The sequence below is a fragment of the Centrocercus urophasianus genome, unplaced genomic scaffold (genome assembly GCF_019232065.1).
Source record: "Centrocercus urophasianus isolate 14NV4802_14NV808 unplaced genomic scaffold, USGS_Curo_1.0 seq_14, whole genome shotgun sequence".
Classification (NCBI taxonomy): Eukaryota; Metazoa; Chordata; class Aves; order Galliformes; family Phasianidae; genus Centrocercus; species Centrocercus urophasianus.
The window spans coordinates 34426181-34450345 of NW_024884586.1; the positions used below are offsets into that span (position 1 = coordinate 34426181).

At 36.9% G+C, this 24165-nt stretch overlaps 1 non-coding gene across 1 annotated transcript; it reads right to left on the bottom strand.

The window, feature by feature from the left end:
• Positions 1-12009: 12009 nt before the first annotated feature.
• Positions 12010-12112, bottom strand: LOC122158437. The gene has a single exon (XR_006168233.1). It is a non-coding gene; the product is annotated as a U6 spliceosomal RNA (small nuclear RNA).
• Between the last annotated feature and the right edge of the window lie 12053 nt (positions 12113-24165).

The following is a 24165-nucleotide window of genomic DNA, read 5'->3' on the forward strand; positions in this document are numbered from 1 at the left end:
ATTTCTAAGCTTTCTTGATGTCTACATGTAACCTGTATGCAAGTAGCAACCTGGATGCAATCATGAGGGGCAAATATCAGTCCTCCTAATTTGTTATTGAGTTGTTTCAAATCCTTTAATGTCAATGAGGGAAACCCTAAAGGAGAAGGCCGTTTGTTTTAATTAGTGTACAGAAATGACCAGGTCAAGTTTTTTCTGTATGCTTCTTATCTGTTGTTCCTGTCTAGGCCTTAGCAAGGCAGCTGTTTTTAAGAATTTCAGCATTAATTCCTGCTCATTAGCTGGTCTCTTGACTATAAGTGCCAACAAGAGAGCCAATTAGCCTGTGGCGTGTTCTGTTTTTATGGAGGCACCTGTTCAGCCCTCAGAAAGTCCAGGACCTACTTGCTCATTTCACTCAGGGCCTTGGACTACTAGCTGATGATGATGATGATGGTGATGATGATTAGCTTTCATTATCCTGCTTCGCACATATGGTGAGAGTGGTAGGCATGATAATATTCATTACCATTTCTAAACTGCCTTCAGAATTTCTTGCTGGTGCAAAAGTGTCCCTCAGGGCTATGAATGCTTTCATTTACTAACCCTAGAAGAAAAAGAGCACAAGACCATTTTACTGCCATCCATGTAATGAGTAAGCCTCAATCCTGCATTGAATGTCTGAAGGTGTGAATACTTTAATTGGTGAATGCTTTCATCTTCTCATGCATTTATTCCATGACCATCTGAGGGAAAAAAAACCCAGAAAACTAATTAGCATTTCGGTCTCACTGTTTCTATTCTGGTGGATGTCCATCCAAAGAAAGCACCTCGTGAGTAAGGAGCTGCTTTTGCACGGCCCACTGAAATTATCCATCACTTTACTGTATTTCAATTACTTTTTACTGATGACCTAAGATAGGTTCTAATGTGACAACTAAATGTGAGGCAGTCAATCCCACTGTATTTCTTTTTATATTAGCCTGAACTCATGCATCAGAATTTCAGGTAGATGTAATTTATACCTCCCCAGAGAGCTGACTGCACTTTTACTATTTCAGTCTTTTGGCAAAAACAAAGTCATTGCTTTTTGTGCCTGTGACCCAACTCTAAGACAGTTGTCTTAAGGCATTTGTTTTTGGCCACTAGTGACCAAAATTCCTTTGGATTGTGTTGGATTTTCTAAAAGTTAATAAGATAATTTGAAAACTGAAGTATGAGTAAGTAAAGATTTGCTGCTTTCTGATCTTTCTTATCTCTCAATATTTCATATGTCTAAAAAGAGAGGAATAGTTCCAAATTGTAGGACAATATGTTAAACATATATGAACTGCAATTTCTGTAATAGACCTAACCAAAATAAGAGAAAATAGGTAATAAACCGTGTGAACTGAATAAGATTTGGATATGTTTTCATCCCATTTTTTCATCCTCTATAGATCATGTTGTGTCTGTTACATTATAAAAACTAATTTCAGAGTTTTTAAATCTCACTACCATTAATTGAACTCTGCAATAAGATGGATATCTGTGAGGTGGAAGACCAAAAAATTAAACAACACTCAGTAATGACTGAAAAGATAGGTTTTGCACAGAGACTGAACAATTTGAAAACAGTAAGGAAAATGAAGAAACTAGCGGGAGTTTTTTGTAGGCTGTACGTTATTGGGATGCTTTGAAGAACACTATTCTTCACGGATTAGTATATGATCCAGTGTACATGATCTCTTAAATGATTTGAGATCTTGATTTTACAACACTTGACAAAGAATGCTTCCGGCAATTCAGTACCTTTTAAATCCAGTAGCTATGCCAGGCAAGATAAAGGATACCACAGATCTCTGTTTCTTCATTATACATTTAATATAGCCAAAGTTTCAGAAACTTTTAGTGCTGCCCAATGTTAGAGAGGCCTAAAATGTATTCCTTCAGTTTTCCTTATTAATTTAGTCTAGTTATATATCTCTATTTTGTTCTTATAAAAAAAAACCATGAGGATAACCATGGCATTTTTTGCTTCATCCATCACATGTAGTTGTACCAAAGCCAGTGCTCAGTAGAAGTACAAAGGAGCTGAGTGAAATTCCCCTCTTTGTCTTGCTTTCTGGGGGAGGTCTCTGCATGGCCACAGAAGCACCAAGTTGCTGAAGACGTAGCATGCCTGCCGCACAGCTGCCTTCCTTGCATTGAGCTTGCCTCAGGGGCAATTTCAGACTGCCTGTTGGCTGCCTGTAGTCTGTCTCTCAAAGCAAAGTGTACAGCAAATTAAGTCATCAAGAGCCTTGAGCAGTCAAAAGAATTTCTACTTAGTTCTAGAGCTCTCCTCCATTTCTTCTTCTTCTTCTTCTTTTTTTTTTTTCTTCTTTCTAATTCATTCTTCTATATAGACAGATTTTGATTTGAACTCTGATTGACAGAGTTTGAAAGAACTATCAATGTCCCATCTTCATCTTCAAGCCCAAAGGATGCAATTCAGCTGTTACCTGATTGTTGCAGACAATTGTTATGACTAAATCACAAAATGCCTTGTCCAATACATCTAGGATAAACTATTGTTTAGAATTTAGGTTGCTGACTAGCAGAAAATGTTGGCTGGATCAAGGCTTGTATTGCAGAGTTTTCTTGGCAGAGGTTAGCATTAAAGATTCATGACTGAGCTTTCCTCTTTTTGGAACATGGAAGAGGGATTGTCTATTAATGTGGCTTGACGTTCCCCATCAGTTACAGTCAATCAGTACAGAGTATCAGGGGTTAACTCCACTCTTTCATTTGCTCCTGTCCTATATAAGTATTCTTTTTTTATCATATACTAAGATAAATAAGGCATAAGAACTTGCCTGCCATGGAATGTAAAAGCAGTAGAGAAGAAAAAGCCCCCAAGCAAAAATCTCACTTATTAGAGTTTTTATTTTTTCATTAAATCTTGGCAGCTTCTTTAAGAATTAAAATATTACTGGTTTTCAAATTTTACAACTGACTAGCTTGTGAATTTATAAGTATTTGGGGAGGAATGAATAGTTGATTAGCTTGTTCCCTCAATGACACTTTCAAATACGTTCATTATGGTGACCTCTATTTTAAGCTTATGGGAATCACTTAAGTGTCAAACAGGCTAAGTGGTGCATTTCATTAATGAAAAATTAATGGAGAAGACCTTGGGCTGGCTTGCAGTACTTGTTTACAATACATATAATTCATTAGAACATCAGTCAAGCAAGGACCTTGCATAGCATTAGTACTGTTGTAAATGGGACTTTATTCTCCCTTTTCCAGCTAATGAAACTGTGAGGCAAGGAAAAATACACATAAAAGAGATTTAATGAGTCTTCGGAAAAGTGTTAAAATAGGGTACATAAGTCATAAATTTCAATTACTAACTCTACTCCAACCATGCTTATTATTTTAAGAACAAGATATTGATGTGTAAAAGGATGAAAGCATTTGTGACAGACAGAGACCAACTGGCTTCCAGAATCTTGGGACCACTCCATAGAATAAGAGACTGGACAGAAAGCCTTAATGCTCCTGAGTTGCCTCTGGCACTGAGGTGACACGTAACCTTAAGGCAAGTCACTTCTCCCCAGACATGGCGCTGCTTCACAAAACTCACTTTCATCAGAGAAAGTTCCTCAGGAGTAGTCTTCCAAGAGAACCTCTCTCTGTCCATCTATATATATATATGTATATATAACAGAATTAGTGACTGAAAAATCAAAGCCATACTTTCATGTAGTACGAAAAGCATAGTTTATTATCTCAAATGAAAAGCTGTACAGTGCAAACATATTCCTCTGCTCAAACCAGACTGCAGCTACCCATAGGCTTTAGCTCAAAAAAATGAAACAAATCTTTCCTATAAAATTATTTTCATCATATTATAAATAAATAGTCTTTTAAAGACTGTTCCTCCCAAGCACAATAATGCCAAAACATCATTCTATATTAAATATAGATGCTAATAATACAGTAATACTTAGGTTTATTTTTATTATGTAATTCTTCCCATTGTACTATGTTTATCAGACATGTGGCTAGTGCTGCTCTAGACAGTGAATCTCGAGTTATAAATAATAGGGTATAGAACAATTAAGGCACATGAATTTGTAGATATATTCTGTGGCACAGCAATTTCTGGGAAGTCCAGGCTTGTCCATATGGTTTGGGACAAGCAAATGGTCACAATAAATTTTCCTGGATAATGTCCCAGTATCCAGTCCACACAGCACTGTGTTGAACTCACAGTTTCATTTCTTGAGTGTAAAAACCTCCTACTGTGATTCAGACTTGCCACAAAATACAAGAACAATTATGTAAGCAGCTGTGCTTCAATGTCCCTGTCAGTAAAATGAGAATAATGGTATTTATAAAATTGTTGTACCGCTTTGTTTATCCAGGGCAGTGCTTATATCCAGTCACTGAACTCTGTCCCAGGTCTCCTTGCATGGTTACAAACATATATTTTTAGAGGAATGTTCCCAAGTGCTCTGAGCATATACTTGTTCTCCAGGTGATCCTCTAGGACTGCTGGGGCACACTGCCTGCCTATTTTCAAAGTGGTGCAATTTGATATACCTGCATGAAAGAGTAAGTGAGGGATGACTGTGATGACTTCTCTGGTCAGAAAGACCATCAGCAGTGGATTAATAATGTAAAGTACTCTGCAGGACAAGTGATTTGTTTTTGCTGTGGAATTAAATGGAATCACTTGGAAAACTACGTGGGTTTATTACTACAGTAACTTTCATGCAATGATCCAGATCAGTCCTTAATGGTCACAAGTGCTGTTTAATGCTCTTAGATCATTTTTGGAATACCAGCTCTTAGGATTATTTTGTTTAATAATACTAATAAAAGCAACAACCAAAATATCCAAATGATGATTATATTAACAGGAGGAGAAGGAGAATATTTTCCTAATTACATAGTGTGACAACGCAGAGGTAAGATGATGGTTACAAAGCTTTTTCCACAACAAACTAGTTGAATTAAAAAGCTGTTGAAAGAAGCTGTTTCCTTGCTTTCAGCAGGCTTCAAAAATTTGTTCTGGATAAGCCTATATTTGAAAACGGACCAGCAAGAATTGTGCTTGTTGCAAGACTGCAGTTACACTGTGTTGTGAATAAATTTGTTTAGGTGTGGCTGTACCAGTGAAAGACTATGGTATCACCTGTTCTGAAATTGAAATATAAAAGGCAAAAAGTGCCAGTAATTATGATATCAACTTTCTTCTAGAGCAAACCTAAACTGTTCTGATTGCTCATAGTTTTGGCATGGGACCCTTGTTCAATAGACTTCAGTCAAAGCTGATGATAAGAAAAGGCTGTATTTTTTCTTTTTAAATTCCTTAACAAGAAAATGGAATGCAAGTGGACTTAGTTTTAATGAAGAATATTTTTTTCCACAGACTGGGGGCTTTTTTATATTTAAAAAAAAAAAAAAAAAAAAAAAAAAAGTCTCTCAGGCTCTATTTCCTGTGGCTATTTTCTCCTGAAAGGCTCTTTTTCCTCTTGAAAGCTTGAGATTGTGATATATTGTGAAAAACATCCAGCCTTAGAAAACTTTGCTATGAAAAACAGTGGGGTATTAAAGCATCATTTTCAGTGTACTTAATGTATTTATAGCTGTAGGTCCTTGTTATTTTTTGTAACTGTGTGTTTGCTCAGAGCTTGTATTTTTTGTTTGCTTGTTTATTTGTTTTTAGGTACATTCACAAAGTGAACTTTATAACAAAGCTTGAAATCTTATGACATATAGCTCAACTGTAAGAGGACAGCTGGCCTATGTGAGTGCTTTCCCTTTAGGATTTTCTGCTGCTGCCAAGATAACAGATTAAAGCACTATGTGTCCTCTCTTGTTCTTGGCAGGTTCCTGCAGAATAGCTCACTAGTACTCACTACCTTTGTTGCCTATGTTGATGGTCTTTTGTGAGTGCTTGAAGGTAAAACAAGAACCAGGGCAAATCTATACCAAACACTTGTGATCCTGTGTGGGAAATGTTTTCTTGTGACGTCTAAGCGTGCAATATTAAAGACCATGGAGTACACATGGAAATACTCACTCAAGATCTTCTGTTTTCAGTGTCTCTAATGTAAGAAAACTAGTGTATAAAAGTAAAAAACAAACAAAAAACCAGGAGTCTATTATTACAGGGAGGAAGGAGACACTCTTTGGCAGGGTCTGTTCTGATGGACGAAGGGGAAAAAGGGAAATGGTTTCAAGCTTAAAGAGGGTAGATTTAGATTAGATATAAAGAAAAAGTCTTTTAGAGTGAGATCGGTGAAGCGCAGGACAAGGTTGACCAGAGATGTTGATGCCCTGTCCCTGCAGACTTTCAAATTAGGCCCCGGGCAACCTGATTTAGCTATGAATGTCCCTGTTCATTGCAGGGAGTTAGACTAGGAGACCTGTAAAGTCCTTTCAATTCTAAAGAGATTTGATGATTGTATTTATAGAGTCTGATAGTAATAGAACAAGAGAAAATGGTTTTAAGCTAAAACAGGAGATTCAGATAAGGAAATTCTCTAATCAGAGGGTGGTAAGGCCCTGGCAGAGGCTGTGCAAAGAAACTGTGGATGCCCCATCCCTGGAGGTCTTCAAGGTCAGGTTGGATGGGCCCCTTGTCATCCCAGTCTAGTGGCTGGCAACCTTGCTCCTCGCAGAGGGTTAGAACTGGGTGATCTTTAAGGTCCCTTTCAACCCAAACCATTCTGTGTTGATTCTATTAGTCTATGTAGATGTTGCTATGTATCCACTTGTTTATCATACACTGTATCTTCCTTTAAAGTTTTTATTTTATTCATAAAGCCTTTGGCATAAAAGACTGTTTAAATAATAAAGCTCTGGATTTTTTCTCTAAAAATCTAGATTTCTCAACACTTCTGTATTGCTCAAAAGTTATCACTGTTTTTTATCCTACTTCTTCTGTTTTTCACAGATAGAAAGTTCAGATGTTTTCTCCAAAGGACTTAGTTTGACATTTCAGAGGCAACAGCTACTATCCTGTCTCTGCAGCATGGCAGTGGAAACTACTTCCTCAAAGTGCCACAATAAGGTATTTAGAATAACCTACAAAATAGATGTCTTTGTGAAGATGTTCCTTTCAGGCAAAGGTAGTGTTTACAGAAATGAGAGAATTGTTGATTTTTATCCAGTAATTCAGTTCTTAACTTGTAACTCTTTCAACAAAATACCAAAGAGTGACAGAGTGGAATTTTCTTTACTTAGATGGGTCCACTAGATAGCTGTCAGGCCTTATCATAAGAAAGGATGTTAGTTATGTGGACTGGGGAAAAAAGCTTAAGGGTTTAAAGGCCATTCAGTTACTGTGAACAATTTTGTCAATATCATACAAAAGGAAAGACAATAAGATCTAAAAGCTAACAGAATCATTGCTGAAGTAGATTGGAGATATACATGCATCTCTTTCTGATATGCTTGTTAGTTGTTACCACAAAGTTCTGAAAAGAAGCAGTATGATCTGAGTTTTAAAAACTGTATTGTACATAGGTTATTTGCCTTGTCTCTGGCTAATTGGCTAGTCTAGTTAATAGCTTATGTCATGTGCTTTTTCTAGGCTCTCTGATTTTTGGCAGACTCTCAAAGTCAATTTAGAATAATCTCATTAATCTCTTAAATCAACACATGAAGAAGAAAAAATATTTAAGACATTACTGTGTTTAATGTTGATCAAAGACTAGTAGATACCTCTTGTATCAAACACATAGTAATCTGTTAAATCAAATTAACCTCTAAAATTTGTATACTTTGACTAAGATAATTAAGGAATATTTCATGGAAACTGGGGGTTTCCAGTTCAACATCTAAATAAGAAGTTGTCATGTGAATGCAGTGTCAAAGTTCAGAAGACCATTATAAAATACAAGCAGAAAATATTTCAGAGTCTCAGAGACAGGGTCAGAGATCCTTATTTAGTGAGGTGAACCTCTGTTAAAGTCAACAACATTTTTCACTCATTAAAGATTTTAGAGACTGGTATTAAAAAAAAAAAAAAAGTCTGAAAGAGGTTTTCTGCGTGAATAAAATACCTTAGAAGTGTGGGGACAATTTGTCTTTGATTAGCATTCTGAAATATTTTGTATTTTTTCCCTAGAATTTTTACTAGATTTAGCAAATATATTATTTTAAAAACAAACAAACAAACAAAACCAAAACAGAATAAATCATAGATAACTGTAGGTGGTCTGTGAACGTATTTCTTCTTTATTATTACATTTTGGAGTGATAAGTGAATAATACTTTTCTTAAGTGGATAGGATTTATTAAAGAAATTAACAGCTATAAATACTAATATTCTAAACAGAACGTTGTTCTCTTTATTAAGTAGGAACCATATGCTGTCTAGTCCTCTACCCTGGACAGAAAGACATCTGATGTCTGGATGTCTGGTAAATATGCTAGAGGTGAATGAATGTGAATATGAGACTGGAAGGTACATCGTGGGTGGAGGACATCTAATGCTATCCACTGCCATTTCAAATGATTATCAACTATTTCTTGGAAGTAGCTTTTCTTTTTTTTTTTTCTGGCACTTTTTTTATCTTTAATTTTGTTGTAAAAGCTCATTGTTTTTTCTGATGATTAGTACTCTTATGCCAGCCCACACATTTCTTCAGATAAGAGAGAGCTGATCGGTCAAGGGCAATTTGTGAAAAAGATAATAGTCAGATTTAATGTTTTCTACAAATAATTGCCCCACTTCATTCTCATGATTCTGCTGTGCTGGCAAACTTTCTTTGTAAATTGCTTTTAGTGAAGGAAGTGACTCTGTAGCTATTTTTGTTCAATGTATTTCACAGATACTCTTCAATATAAAAGTTAGAAAAGCACAAAACAAATTTTTTTCAGCTCTTAGTTAAGGAGAAAATCATCATTCCTATTTTTCCAATCCTTCCCTGGTTCCCTGAGATTAAAAACAAGTCTCACTCTAATTTAAACATGTTTTGATCAGTCAGTTTTGAGAGGATTAACCTTTACTTGCGGAAGATTTCTCCTTGTGATCTCTCTTTCCTCCTTTTGATCTATTAGGAAATACATAAAATAGCTCAAATTTCATATGACATTTTTCTTCTGAAATGATGAGTTATCATCAGGTATTATTTCCTGTCTGGTGGAGATGGATGCCACACATTATTTACTGTTATAAACAGTAAAACATTTTGTGTACTTTACTCTCCCCTTGCAGTGAATTTTATTACTCTGTTTATTAATATTAATGTTAGAAATGAAAGCAAACAAATAATTAAAATGCTCGTACTCTTTATAATTGATTATTTCATCTATTCTATATCTTACATAGTATGGTTTAGTTAAGCTAGCCCACGGTACAAATGGGCTAAAAGCAGCAAATATTAAAGCAGTCTTATGACCTTCATTTTGCATTGAACTGTGAAGGACAGGAGTGATGATATCATGTAAAGAATGGCTCTGCTTTGGGAGCTCTACCTTGTGTCAGTGAGTGACAGGTCTCTTATAAACTGATCAACAGGATACTATTGCTTGAATATTTTGTATGCTCTGGCTCTATTCGTTTTTTAAAGGGTTTCATTTCATCTTCCCTTTCCTAGCTCCGGAATTCAGTATGCTACATATGTACATTGTGTGTGTGTGTCTAATACCTGAATTTGAATGTCTACTGGGAAAATCTAATGCTGTTGGACAAGATTTTTCCTATGGCTGAATCACCTTTTACTGCTGTGCAGGATTTCCACAATGTTTCTCCATGAGTTCCAGGTGGTCAGTAGCACCAGATTTCACGCCATTTGCAGAAGTAGCTGAAGTTGGCAATAGGATACAGGCTAGAGAAGTTCAGACATTTTCTGCTAAATTTCTTGTGATAAAATCTTAGATGCTGTGGGCTCTAATCTTGAACATTTGCCTAGAGTATATAATAGTACAATACTATACATATATGATATATATTAATTTAATAGTTGCTTCACTTTATTCTTAGGGGAGATAATGTACTGACAAACTACCTTTCTGCCCTGTGGATTCATTGCTCCTGGAAGGAATGCTGTAAGGGTGAAGGTTCCTATTGACCCCAGTAAAAAAAATGTTGCATTTTTTCAAGTCACACATCAACTGCTATTTTACATGTGAAGCTTTCATATCTGATGGTTTTCCTCATGTTTTCACCTCCAGCAGTGCTCACTGTCAGTCAGGAACTCTATTCATGGAAGTCTTCAGAGAACCTTCAAATTGAAGAGACTTTCAGAATTAGTGAGATAGAAGGAAAAGTAAAATAGCACCCATTTTCATGCCTGAACAAAATTTATTTTATTATTATCCTACCGAAAGCCTGCTTTTTTTTTTTTTTTTTTTTTTTTTTTTTTTAATATTATTTCTGCCTTTTTCTCTCTTTTTTCTTTCTCTGATAACCATCCTGTCTGATTTCTGGAAGAGTAAAGGAGAACTATGCTTTCTTTTGTTTCTCTGATATATGTTTTAGATAACTTCATATAAGTGCTTTGTAGTCAAGTGGATTTATCTCTGTTTCTGAGAGAGTTTTTCCTCCAGATAGGATATCTGAAGTTTTTCCCCAGGCGAATATTGTTATCAATATTACTTAGTACAGGATGATGTAAGCCTGCACAGCTACAACTGGAAGAAATTGCTCTATAGCAGACAATGTACAACATGAGGGTTTGAGAATGAAACCAAATCACAAAGGCTTGAGTTATATGGTTGAGATGTGATCAGATCTATTATCTTTTCCAATTGGAACAATGAGAATTTTAAGGTGACCCTCACTTGAACTAATTTAAATTATGGAATGCATGCTCCAGTGCATAATGCAAGGAAGACAATTTTCTGTTACTAGCAGGAAGCACGGAAACATCATCTGAAATGAGTAACTTGGGAGCGCAGTTTCACATAATGCAATTTCATGTAAAAGAGGAGTAAATATATGAAAAAATGTTAATAGGAGAGGTGACTGTAACTGGAATCATGATAGAACTAGATGAGCTTCTTAGTGGGCACAGCACAGAGAAGGGGAAAGGAAGAAAAAGGGAAGAAAATTGAAGAGCGACAGTCCTGTATCACTAGTGCTGGTTTCTCCTGTCGTGTAAAGATGGTATTATTTGTCTGTTATAACATCACATTGAAAAAGCTTTCACTGTTAGCTAACAAATGTATCTAATAGAAAATCAGAAATGGAAAGCAAGACAAATTGGTTTGTGTAGATTTCTATGGAAGCTCAATGAATACAGAGAATAAGGAGTGGATGAAATGACAGCAAAGGTTTTTTAGGATGGATCTTGGGGGCTGAGATTGTAAAGTAATTACTATATTGATTACTGAGTACTTGGCATATTTTTCTGGTGCCTGCAGCAGAAATCTAGAAGTAGGAATTGCTTGGTTCTTCTCTCGTCTTAGCTACTGACTTTCTCTTATTCACCAACTCATCTCTGTGCCTTATTTTTCCTGTCTGGAAGTTGAGGTTGAAGCTGCCTACTTCGCAGGGTTGTAGTGGATTCTGTAATTTGCTCAGTCCACAAGCAAATATTTCAAGCTGTTCTGTTGCGTCAGACACATTTAATCCAAGATGAAGAAAAATTATATGCAAAGAGAATTTTCTGGGCAAGAATTTTCTGATGATTTCTGTGACTATTCAATTGCTTTGACTGTTTTTCAGAAAGTGGCCATTATGGCCATTATCTCTCATCTTAATGCTGTTACCTGGGAGAAGTGGCCAATCCCCACATTGCCACAATCTCTTTTCAGATAGTTGTAGAGAGCAGTAAGGTCTCCCCTGAGCCTCCTCTTCTGCAGACTGAAGAATCCCCGTTCCCTCAGCTGCTCCTTACAAGGCTTGTGCTCCGGACTCTTTACAGCTTCATTGCCCTTCTCTGGACACTCTCCAGGTTTTCGATGTCTTTCTTGTAGCAAGGGGTTGAAAACTGAATATAGTACTGAAGGTGCAACCTCACCAGCGTCAAGTACAGAGGGATAGTCACCTCTCAAGTCCTGCAAACTATACTATTTCTGATACAAGCCAGGATGACACAAAAAAATATGGAACACTTCATGAATTTGAGTGTTATCATTGTGCAGGGGCCATGCTAATCTTCCCTGTTTTGTTCAAATTTTAGCACGTGTGCTGCTGAAACATGATTATTCCTTACTTGAGTATTGTTAGAGAGCTCTATACAGACCAACACCTGAGGTGTTACTTGAACAACTGCTAGAAGGCCCAAAAGCAGAAAAAAGATGCCTTTTTCAGTCTGATAAGGCTGCATGTCAATTTTTTCTCTCCTGCATCAAAACCATAGATTGAGTTCTTCATATTTAATGAAGTTTTTAAATTGTGGATAACAAAGCTGTCTGTTGATATAATATTCTCATTTTGGTATTTCTACAACTGCTTCAAAGAAACAGAATGTGTGTTAACTACTGCTTTTCTGTGTGTCTTTCCATATTAGCCATCACTGGTGCATAATTTCTCATTCATTGACTTAGGTCTGGAAGACTGCATGTAATATAAGAAAAAGACTATAAAGAGCCAGGAGGAAAGACAGTGTGGAAAGAAAAAAAAAAAAACTGAAGAAATAAAAATAGAATCCTTAAAGAGTCAGTGTAATCCTGTGTTTTTAGTAAATTGCTGACAATGGAAAAATAAGCTGTTTTACAAGCAGATCGATATCTATGTCCACTGCAGGGAAACATTCGAGCCTCAGATGGATGTCTGTCCTTTAAATTGCTACATATTTCTCCTTCAGACTTAAGAGTTTGGACTCTTAATTACTACCTGATGATTTTTTAATTTTGATTTATGTATTTGCATTACTTGACTTATATTTAGACCCAGTTTTATGACTGAGATTCCATGTTTCACGAACGTGGTTAGAATCTTCTCCTGTAATCTTGGTTTTCATAAGATATGGAGAGAAAGCTTAGAATAGAGCAGTGAAGCAAGAGGCTAAAATATACTCAACAGTGAGTAACGGAGGGAAAATGACATACTGAGGTACTTGCAACATGATAGTTTAATAAGAATGGATTCCAATGTTTTAAAGCCAAAGCAGTCTTTTAATAAGAGAATTCTTCATAGAATGTGTTCTGGTCATGTACCACTGGCTTCTTCAGCACTTCCCCAGACTCTGTTGGCCTTGCATCTTATGTTGTTCTACTTCATACAAGATTCCAGAGTATGGAAAGGAGACACATAAAAATGAGTACATAAACAGTTATGAACAGTCCAACTACAGAAAAGAATATTCTAGATACACAAGAATCTCTGTTTTTCTCATTTATATTTGTCTAAAAAAAACAGTAATTACCTTAGGTTTATGCCAACAGAAAGTTTATGTAACATTAGGGTTGTGTCTTTTGCGACATGAAATTGCCAAGTATTTTCCTTTTGGTCTTCCAGCTATTGTCCATACAACCTAAATTGGACCATTTACTAAAGCTTGGCCTATCAGCGTATATAGCTTTAGTGAATTTTACACAGACTCCCAGATCTTCTTAGCAATCATTCCAAACTAGAAACAGGTGTTCTAGACTATAATAATATCTTCAGGTATGAGAAAGTGGGTGTAGAACTTTTGCTTTTCTAACCATTACCTATTGTCTGTATCTTACAGTGGGCCATCTGAACCAAAACAGATGCTGGATCATTTCTGGGGTTTTTCTTCCAGCACTGCTGGAAGAGATGCCAAGTGCATAGCTGTTATTCAATTTACATAAAATATGAGGCAAGCTACACATTGATATCTAAAGAGGAAAGGGAAACTATCTCAAAAGTAAAAACAGTACCCTAAAAAAACACAAAACCCTGTCAGAATCATAAAATTATAGAATCATAGAATGGCTTAGGTAGGAGGGGACCTTAAAGATCATCTAGTTTCAACCGTCCTGCCATGGCCAGGGTTGCCAATCACTAGATCATGGTACCTAGGGCCCCATCCAAGCTGGCCTTGAATGCCTTCAGGAATGGGGTATCCACAACCTCTCTGGCAACCTGTTCCAGCGCCACCATCCACTGAGTAAAAAATTTCTTCCTAATGTCTAACCTTAATCTTCCCTATTCTAGTTTAAAGCCATTCCCCCTTCTCCTATCAAGAGGACTACTGGCTCAATATAAGCAATTACTTGCTCAGTAATATTTGTTTTTCCTTGTGGTTTTAAAAAAGCCTATAATGAAAATAACCTTGGCACAGATAACAGACTTAATGATGGCTCAGCTTTCTTTGAGCCATCATCTTTTCAATTGGTCATTAATCCCCTACTGGTGCCAAAGGTTTCTGACTGTGGTGTGTTTAATTCATGGAGGTTACACAGGCTGCTTCCCATCAAGACTGCAAATACAAATTCGGGACCAAATTAACTTCTTGGCATTTTTGGTCAGAAATCTCTGGCCTTCTTCATATAGATATCCATGCAGAAAAACAACTCAAACTATAACCATTTTTTGCTACAGAGTTTTTGTGATTCACAACACTAGCTATGGCAGGGGGTTGGAACTAGATTATCTTCCAGGTCTCCTCCAACCTAAGCCATTCTATGATTCTCTAGAGACTTTGATGGGTGTGTCCAATGGCAGAAGAAGAGAAAGGGAAGGCAAGGGAAGGGAGGAAGGAAGATAACCCTTATCTTTTTTTTGCACTCTCATCCATTTTAATTTATTTATATTTTTGTCTGCACTGAGGCTGGGAAGCTCGTGGTTTTGTACTCCTGCCGGAGCTTTATCTTCTCTGTTACTGTGTCTCTGTGTTTCTTAGTGTGTTCAGCTTCATAAATATTTTGGTTGTCGGTTATTTTCTTTTTGACTCTCCTTCTCTGTCCTCTGTACCTCTCCAATGACGTGACAGATCTGTACAGAAGGAGATGGTGCAGGTGCCAATGCAGGCCTCATTCTGGCTTCTTGCAGCTCTATCAGGGATAAATTCAGTATTGGATGAACCTTTGGCTCCTGAGTATAAAGTAACAAAGAGAGGGGGCTGACTTTTGAACAGAAGACTGCTTTATAAAGAGTAGCATAATTCTGAAGTACCAAGGTGGAGAGCTAATCTTTACCACAGCAGTAACAAGAGAGCATGTTCCTGTGCTATTTAGCAGTGCAAGGCAACATCAGAAAAAAAAGGGTGTAAAAAAAGAATATTTCAGAATTTCTTAGCACCTCTTAGTTGTTTCTTGAGAAAGCACAATCAGATTTTTTGCTAAACTCCCCACTAATTTTGGTACTACTTGCTCATCTTTTTGAAGTTACAACAGGTACTTAGTGCGGTTAATAAAACATTTAGTCTTCTTTATATTTAAAACGTTGTCATGTAAGTAAAAAGAAGAGGAAGTTGTGATTTTCTGTTGTTTCAGAACTGAGAGTCTGGCATCTAAGTCTTCTTTATCGCTTTCTATATATGTTACCACATCTATCTGAGAAAAAATGAAAATTAAAAAGCCTGCATTCATCTCCTCCTTCCTCATCCTGATCTGATTCTTACACAAGAATATCAAGCCTAAGTCAATAAAAAATGTCTCGTATGTTCAAGTGACTTTGTGACAATGCCGGTCTGGGCTTTTCAGAGGAATTGGGATAACATTGCTTTTTCTTTCATGTTTTATTCTACAGCTGAATGTGTTCTCACCTGAAGCATTTGAATGACAAAGTATAAATAGTGAGATGGAGATTCTGTATACCTGGGATGTAATTCCACAGCCACATTTGTAGCCGTAGAATTGCAGATGGTGTAAAAATGGTGCTGATTAGAATAATCAGTCTAGCACTTAATAGCACTTTACATTCTCAAATACATCACATTAATGGATTGATCTTTGCCACACCCCACGGGGATATTTGCATTTCTTACATATGTGAACTGAGAAATAGCACACAGAGGAGACAGACTCTAATTCAATTTGTTGTTATGACAGCCTTTGATCTCACTGAGCACTGTTCTATGAAAGGTATAAAAGGCTTTCTGGTGTTTTTAATTCTTTACTGAGATCAACCAGTTCTGGAAGCTCTCAATTATTTCATAGACAGGTTGGATAATGTAAGAAAGGTAATGACTAAGTTGGTATTGTCATGAAATACATCTCTTCCTAGTCCCTTAACACTCTATTTTTAGTATTGTTTTCCAGCTAGTGCGTTGGACATAGACTTTACAGCTTATCCTCCTCTTCTCTGCATGAAATTTTGTTGGGGATTTGGGACTCAATAGAATTCATGTCTTCATGGCTGAGGCAGCTAGGTCATTTAAAAGGAGCAAAGATGTTGTTGTGTTGCTTAGTACCAGAATATATATATATATTATATATATATATATATATTTATATATATATAAATATATATATATTTACTTTGGCTAGTGTCTTAGGGGGAAAAAATGAAAGAAAAAAAAAAGACATTAAACAATAGATAGAGGTGGTTTTTGAATTGTAAAGTGTGTTTTTATTTCATCATCTATCTCAAATAAGTAATCGAGGTTCAGCATCTCCTGACAGGAAATGGCATGCAGACCAGCCTTGTTTTAGGCTCAAGTAGAAGCATCTATCATGTAAATTAACTTTGAACCGTGCCAGCAGGCTACATATACTGAAGGGATAATGGGTGGATGATGTATTTTGTTATCCTAGGCCTTATTTATCTACTTCACTTTTTTTTTTTTTTAACAAGCAGCTACCGTGATAATTGCCAAACATGTATACAGTGGTTATCTAAAGGGCATGGGAATATTTGAAACCATAATCAGGTACTGAAAGATTAGCTGGAGGACAGATTCAGACCTGCTTGTACATCTGTTTTTCCCTGTATGCACTCAGCTTTGTTCTCCCTGTCTTTGTAAGAAGACAGCAGGTTTTTCTTTATTTCCTATTTAAGTAATCAGGACCGTATGATCTAGAGGACATGTCTGTGTGGTATGGTTCAGTATTGTAAAGTCATAGAATGTCTTCAGTTAGAAGTGACCCACAAGAATCAACCCACAGATCCAACCTTAGGCTCCACAAAGGACCAAGCAAAAGTGAAACTCCATGTCTGAGAGTTTTGTCCAAACTCCTTGGGGCAATGACCACTGTGGAGCCTGTTCCATTACAACCACCTTATGGTGAAGAACCTTTCCCTAACATCCATTCTGACCCTTCTTTGATGCAGCTCCATGCTGTTCCTTTGGGTCCTGTTGCTGTCACCAGAGAGCAGAGCTCAGTGCTGCCTTCCCATTCCCAGTGAGGAGCTGTAGGCTGCCATGAGACCTCCCCTCACTCTGCTCTAGGCTGAACAAAGTTATTTCAGCTGCTACTCATATTTCTTGCCTGCTAGACCCTTCGCTACCTTTGTTGCCCTCCTTTGGACACTAATAGTTTGATGTCCTTCTTTTATTGTGACATCCAAAACTGAGCACAGCACTAGCACAAAGGAGAGTATCATGTCATAACCTACCTGAAAAATCATGTAGCTGGTAGTAGAAGCAGTGTACCTGACCTTGAAGAAAAGTACTGTACAAAACTCAGTGCAAGACTTTCTGGAAGAGTAAGTTGATATTTATTTTCAGAAGCTCTAAATAAATTGATTTTACCCAAAGGCACTGGCATATCCACATTTTCAGAAATTCTAGGATGAATGTGCCCAAGTGTTCTGCTAGGATAACTTTTACCGCATGGGGATGTGAAACATCCCAGGTATTGAGTACTAATCACATTCCAGAGTTCTTATTTGATGATACTGAGGTAATGTGGGAGCTGATATTTTATACAATTAGGAGTGAACAGTTATTATGGGATTGTCCTTTGATTCAGAATTTTGCTTTAGTGTCCTTAAGTCTTAAACAAGGTTAGTGCTCATTTTCTTTGTCTTTCTTGTCTGTAATATATATCTGGAATACCTATATATATCTGTGTTGCTATATCTCATTTTCTTTATGGGCTAACAAGAAAACGAATGGCATTTGTGATGGAATATGACCTTGATGCCATTCTCCTGCTGTCAGTGTAGGATCTCCCCTGATGAATCATTTCTGCTATGGTCTTACCAGAGTGCAGACTTTGTGGTCTTGACATGAACAGCATATTTCTCATTTATATCACTGGGAACAGTGTCCTTTGTTGTTAATGTAGACTATTCTTTTACCACTTGTTTTACTATTTCTGCTGTTGCTAGCAGCAATGAATTTACATTCATTTCTAATTTGTACAAATATTTCAGTTAAAAGTGTATATATTTCTATTATACTCTCTATACATACATCAGAGCGGCTTAGAGTCAGAGTAAGTGAACTTGGACAGAATACTAGGTAAAATGGCCATAAGCGTCCATGCCTGCTCATTATCTAAGTGAGAATGAAAGGTTTTAGTCCTTCAGCTTGAAAAACTTTTTATGTTCCAACTCTGAACCATGAAGCTGGTTTCAAAACTGTTGCTCTTACAAGGTCAACCGAGTATCAGCAAGATACTTGTCTTAGGTTAGGAAGTCAGTTACTGTGAACTAGCTTGGACGAATACCTTTGTTCTCAGGTTGTTAAAGTTCTTCTGCTATTTTCCTGCTGTGATTATATTCTCCAAACAATGAACAGATTGCATCATCATAGGTGCTCATCACTTTCACACATTCTGAAATGGTGAACCAAGCAATAAGGATATGTTTCTTTGATAGCTTAGCTAACCTCACAGTTCACTATCACAGAAATGATGTGCAGCATTACTGACTGCACAGTCACTTTCTGAGCTGAGCTGATACAGCAGTTAATCAGAGTTTGAGTATCACAAACTCTGGTTTCTTCATAGCGATACATAGCTGGTATTTTGTTGATTAGCAAACACAATATTATATAAGTCTATAACCTAAAAAGTTAGCTTAAATTACAGAAGCAGCATTTGACACATAGTCATAATAGCAGTTATATTAACACTGCATTTGCAGAGAGTTAAAACTCTTCTAAAGCTCACAGCTAATTCAGGCATATGCAGGGGTACAGGATTGAATCTTGGTGAATTATGCTTCATTAAGTGTATGCTCTACTTCTCTTAAGTAGCATGTTGTAGGATGTGTTAGAAAAGTCTGTTTCAGATCCATATTTTATCTGTGCAGAAACAATAGCAGTTGCTCATCCAAGCCAAGCAAGAAATGTTGCTATCATAAGAAAGGAGTAAAACTTACTTCTTTAAAACACGGCTGGAGTGAGAGAAAACAGCTGGTATTATTAACAGTTTCATTGACCCATTCATAAATTACTTGAAGGAATGTCCAGAGAGACCTTAATTTTAAGAGGTGGCCAAAATGACCACAGGGAGCTATTACAAATTCTTGAAAGTGAGTAAATCTGTATTAAGTGAGTTAATAGCATCATGAGCTTGAGATCACAAGGCTGCTATTATATCCAACAGAACTAAAGCAAATCTAAGTTAGGTCTGGCATTAAATTTAAAGGGAGCGTCTTGCTGTGCTGTATCAATCTATTCTGTGTCATGATTATCTATATTCAGTTTATACACAGTGCCCATGGGTGATATCATTTATATGGTGACTATTATTGATTTCAATGAGATTGCATAGATATGAATGTAATTATGAACAGTAAATCAGACAGAATGATTCAGGCTGTTACAACTTTATTAATCAAGGAAAGTCCTATACTTTTCATGAGAATCTTTTATTTACTGATAATATGTAAAGCATGTAATAGTGAAGGTGAGGTGTCCTGTATGATGAGTAGGGTGTTAAATTGGACTTAGCAACAAATTCGTTTCTACATCTAGATACTTTACAGTGCCTTTGGTTAGTTTGCTATATGTTGACTTTAAGATTAGGAAACATGCATTTTTCCAGAGAGAAGGATTTTGTAATTGTAAATAGCTGAAAGAAATTTTATATTTAAAACTAGTACCTTTTAATTAACACTGGAACATCAATTTTATGTAAATTTGTGTGTGCTGTTTTATTACTATTATTTCCTGTTTCTACTTCATAGAATGGCTAGCAATTTCAGAGGAAGGATTTCAAATTATGTTGCAATCTGTAACTTAGCATCTCAGAAGTGAAGGAGGGTCTGACTGATATAAGGAAGTACATGCATGCTCATGGAGATTAATTTATTATTGAAAAGATGCCTCTTGATAAGAAAGTATATACTCAGGAGTATATACTCTGATAAACTGTACCCATCTTATTATTTACTGATACTGAAAATGCAAGAGAAAATTATTGTCCAGTTGTAAGGCAGATTCAGAGATACAGATGCAATTATCTAGCCTAATGCGGTGATAGAATATTGTATCTCATAGTCTTAATTCTCTGAACATAAAAAGGCACTGCAAATCAATTTTAGGTTTAGCCTTGACTGTGCAGGACTATTTGAACATAGTAGCTCTACTGGCCTTGAGATCCTTAAATGCTGCTCCAAGTCTGCATTTGTACTGTGAGGAACACACTGAATCATCAGAACTACCTTCTGGTGTTCAAAATGGTAGTCGAGCTTCCCTCAGTATTTAGACTCATCAGTAAGAAAATGCAGCTGCTGTGCTCCCTATTTAAAATCTGTCTTTACAGTTCCTCATTACTCATTGATTGCCTGGATGCAGCATTTTATTTCAAAGCACAATCTTGTGCAGTAATTTTTGCACATCTCACTTTATGGAGAACAGATCTATTGGAGCAAACAGAACTTGTTTTTTTACAAGGCCGGATAATAAAAGGAGCTGTGCTGACATCTACCTGCACTTAGACTTACATTTGACTTAGTACCACATGACATTCCAATTAAAAAATTAGAACTATGCAAAATTAATGTAGCACATAATAAATAGATTAAAATTGGCTGATGGATTTTAAAAAAGGAGTTGTAAATGAGGAATCATCATCCACAGAGGGTACTTCCAGCAGGATTCCACAGGGATCTTTTCTAGCCTAGTACAATTCAGTGGTTTTATTAATGGCTCAGAAGTGAGAAAATCAGTACCTGTAAAATTTGCAGAGGATACAATATTAGTAAGAGTAAATAGTGATAAAGTTGGATCAATTTGACAGAGCAATCTAGTTCATTTGGGAAGTGGGTCTTGTTTAACCAGCACAAATGTTAATGTAGCCAAATGCAAGGTCATCTGTAGGGGAGCAAAGATGATTGCATACACACACAAAGCAGGGTGCTTGCTTCCAGGGAAACAGTGACCTTGAAAAGAACTCGAAGTCAGGGTGGTTAATTGGCTGAACGAGAGCTCTCAGTGTGATGCAGTGACTGAAAACTAATGTGATTCTCGGATGAATAAGCAGGAAATTATTGAATAGGAGCAGGAATGCAGAGACTATGACTCTTACAGATTCTTGACCAAGACTGCTCTGCATCCCTGAGTTGGGAGCAGAGCCTATACAATGAGAGGTGAGAAAGCTGCACTGCACAACCTCCTGAATTGAAGACACCAGAGGAAGTTCTCTGTTCTCACCTGGAGATCTGTTTGAGTTGGAGCCTTTCTTACCATGTTTCAACCTGCTTACGTGGTAGTATGCAAGTTGCTTCAATTTTTGCTCTTAAATATCAGTCCCATCTAAAGAAGAATGAACAGAACTGTCCGGTACTGCAAAAATGTTGCTGAACAATGAAAGCAGCCCATGGTCTATTTCAAGGAGTAGGGAAAAACATCAAAAAAGAGGTGGAGGAAAATAAAACTATGTGTCAGCTAAACAATTCATTGTATTACATTGCTAATCAGTTGCCTGAGTGGTAGCAAATATATTGAGAACCATGATCTGCTCAGTACCAACTTTACTGGTCACACTTTCAATCTGATCAATGCACTTTTATTGAGCTAACAAATAAGATGTTGGAAAAACACTACAAAGTTAGTGACAAAATTCAAATGTGTTTCTGTACCTCCTGAAATGTGTACCCCATTCAGTATATTTGCAAAACTGATAAAAGAACACTTTCTAAAGATGGGAGATGGTGTACCTTTCCTTCTTTCTTCCCTTCCTTCTTTTCTTCCTTCTTTCCTTCCTTCTTCCCTTCCTCCCTTCCTTCCTCTGTTTTCTTCTTATACTAACTTCATTTTCTTAATTAAAGAGGAGTCACTTTAAATTCCTTTTAAATGTTTAAGTGCCCTTTATTTGATGTTGTATGTTTAGATTTAGGGTGATGCTGCTGAAACCTAACCCCATGTGGAGAGCTTGGCGATAAGATGGCTATGTTGCTACGTATTGCAGAGACCTGGAGAATTTTTTCCTCTCCTACTGAACAGAAGATTTTGAATAACCATAGCAACAGTAAAACCTGCTGTGAAACATACAGCATGAAGTGTTGCAGATACTACCTCTGGGGATCAAGGAGTTAGTGAAAAGTATCACTTCTGTGTTGTTTTTCCCCCCTGCCCCATCACTCCCAGGTTAATACTAGAGAGTTGAACGTAAAAAAAAGTGAACAGTTTCTGACCATAGCTTACACTGCAATTTTCTTCTGTTTTCTCTTTCTCAGGTTGCTCTGTGTTGGTTGTCACTTTTTTTTTTCTTTTTTTTTCTTTTTCTTTTTTTTCTTATTTCTATGACTTATTTAAAAGAAATCAGCATGAAATGTTCAATATTTAATATTGAGTATTCAGAAAAACTACAAAAATACTTGAAGAAGTGTGCATGTTTTGTGGGAAGCAAAATGAAACATACAGCTCATATGGAATGACTTGTCTGGCTTAATTAGATCGCCTTTAGGGGATTCAGTGGGTAGGAGATTGACCTGCTGAGAGAAAAAAAACACCTATGTGCTGAGGTTTCCAAAGGTCAGCTGGACTAGATATTTTTTTAGCCTACAGCAAGCACAAAATGTTTCAGAGTAACTGAAATCTTCTTGTCTGTGAGGTAAGCTGAGATTTGAAGCATTTGCCTTGAGATGAGAGACTGAATCTAAACAGCCACCAGCACTCAATTGCTGTATGGCACCTTAAGTATGAACGGACTCTGTTCCTAAGTCTTTAGATTCTAATCTCAAGGCTTTTAAAATAGGAATTGGACTAGATACTAGAGGGAGAGGAGATAGGAGAGAAAAGAGAGAGGAGGGAAAAGAGAAAGCACTTAAGGCTTTTTTTATTATTGTTGTTTTCTCTCCTCAGCAAATCTGTTTCAGTCTCACCTTCACAGTTGAAGGTAGAGAACAAGTTTGGCATTGTTACATGTTTGTGAATCCAGATTATACCCATTGCTAGCCTTACAGCTAAAAAGAGTTCATCTGGTGTGAAATTTACATAACTGAATTCGGAAGTTGATTAGTTGGTTGTGTCCTAATAGAAATTTCTTCATTTTAAAATGTGTGATTCTGTACTCTGTACATGCTGAAAGTCTCGAGGCAGGTATTACCAGTTTAACCTCCAAACTGGAAAACCACCCACAAATGCATTCCTGAGGCAAGATCCTCCTTGCTGAAGTTTGGTGTTCTTCTGAGCATGTATTTGCATACTCTGCTTGTGGCCCCATGTACCTGCTTGTTCAATGCTCATCAGTGTAACCTCAGATCTGCTAGCAAAGAGGTAGAGGTGCAGGTAGAGGTGCTGGAGTGAACACTGTGAAATGGAATACTTACTCATGGTTACTAATATACTAGAAATGTTCCCTTTGTATAGCAAAGACAGTTTGCATTCAGCTGCTGAAAAGTCTTTTTTGCCTGTATTGTGCAAAAGAAGGCAAAGTATGTTGCAGCCCTGATCATAGAATGATGGATATGTACTTACTCTCATGGTCTGCTGGTCAACTGGTTCTGTAACTAGGAGTAGAAAGTTCTTTAAAGCATCCCAATAACCAGTACAGATGTGGGAAAGACTTGAGTGCTATGAAGTATGAAATACTGCTTTGTATTTGCAAGGTGGAAGGACATGATTGACAGGTCAAGAAGTAATGGGCACAAGCTGAAAAACAAGATGTTCTGTCTGAACACCAGGAAGCACTTCTCTGTTTTGAAAGTGACTGAGCGCTGGGAAAGAGTATCTAGAGAGCTTGTGGAGTCTCTGTCCTTGGCAATCTAAAGAAAATATTTCAACATGGTCCCAGGCAACCTGCTCTGGGTAGGCCTACTTGAGCAGAAAGGTTGGACTGGGCATCTGCAGAGGTCCCTGCCGAATTCAGCTCTTCTATGATTTTCTTCTGATAAACCGCTCATGTCTCTTAACTGGTGACTTGATAAGAAGAAATCTACGAGTCTGGCATTTTGATTCTTATGTTTGTAAGTCTGGCATCACTGATAGAAGGCAGGGGCCAAAC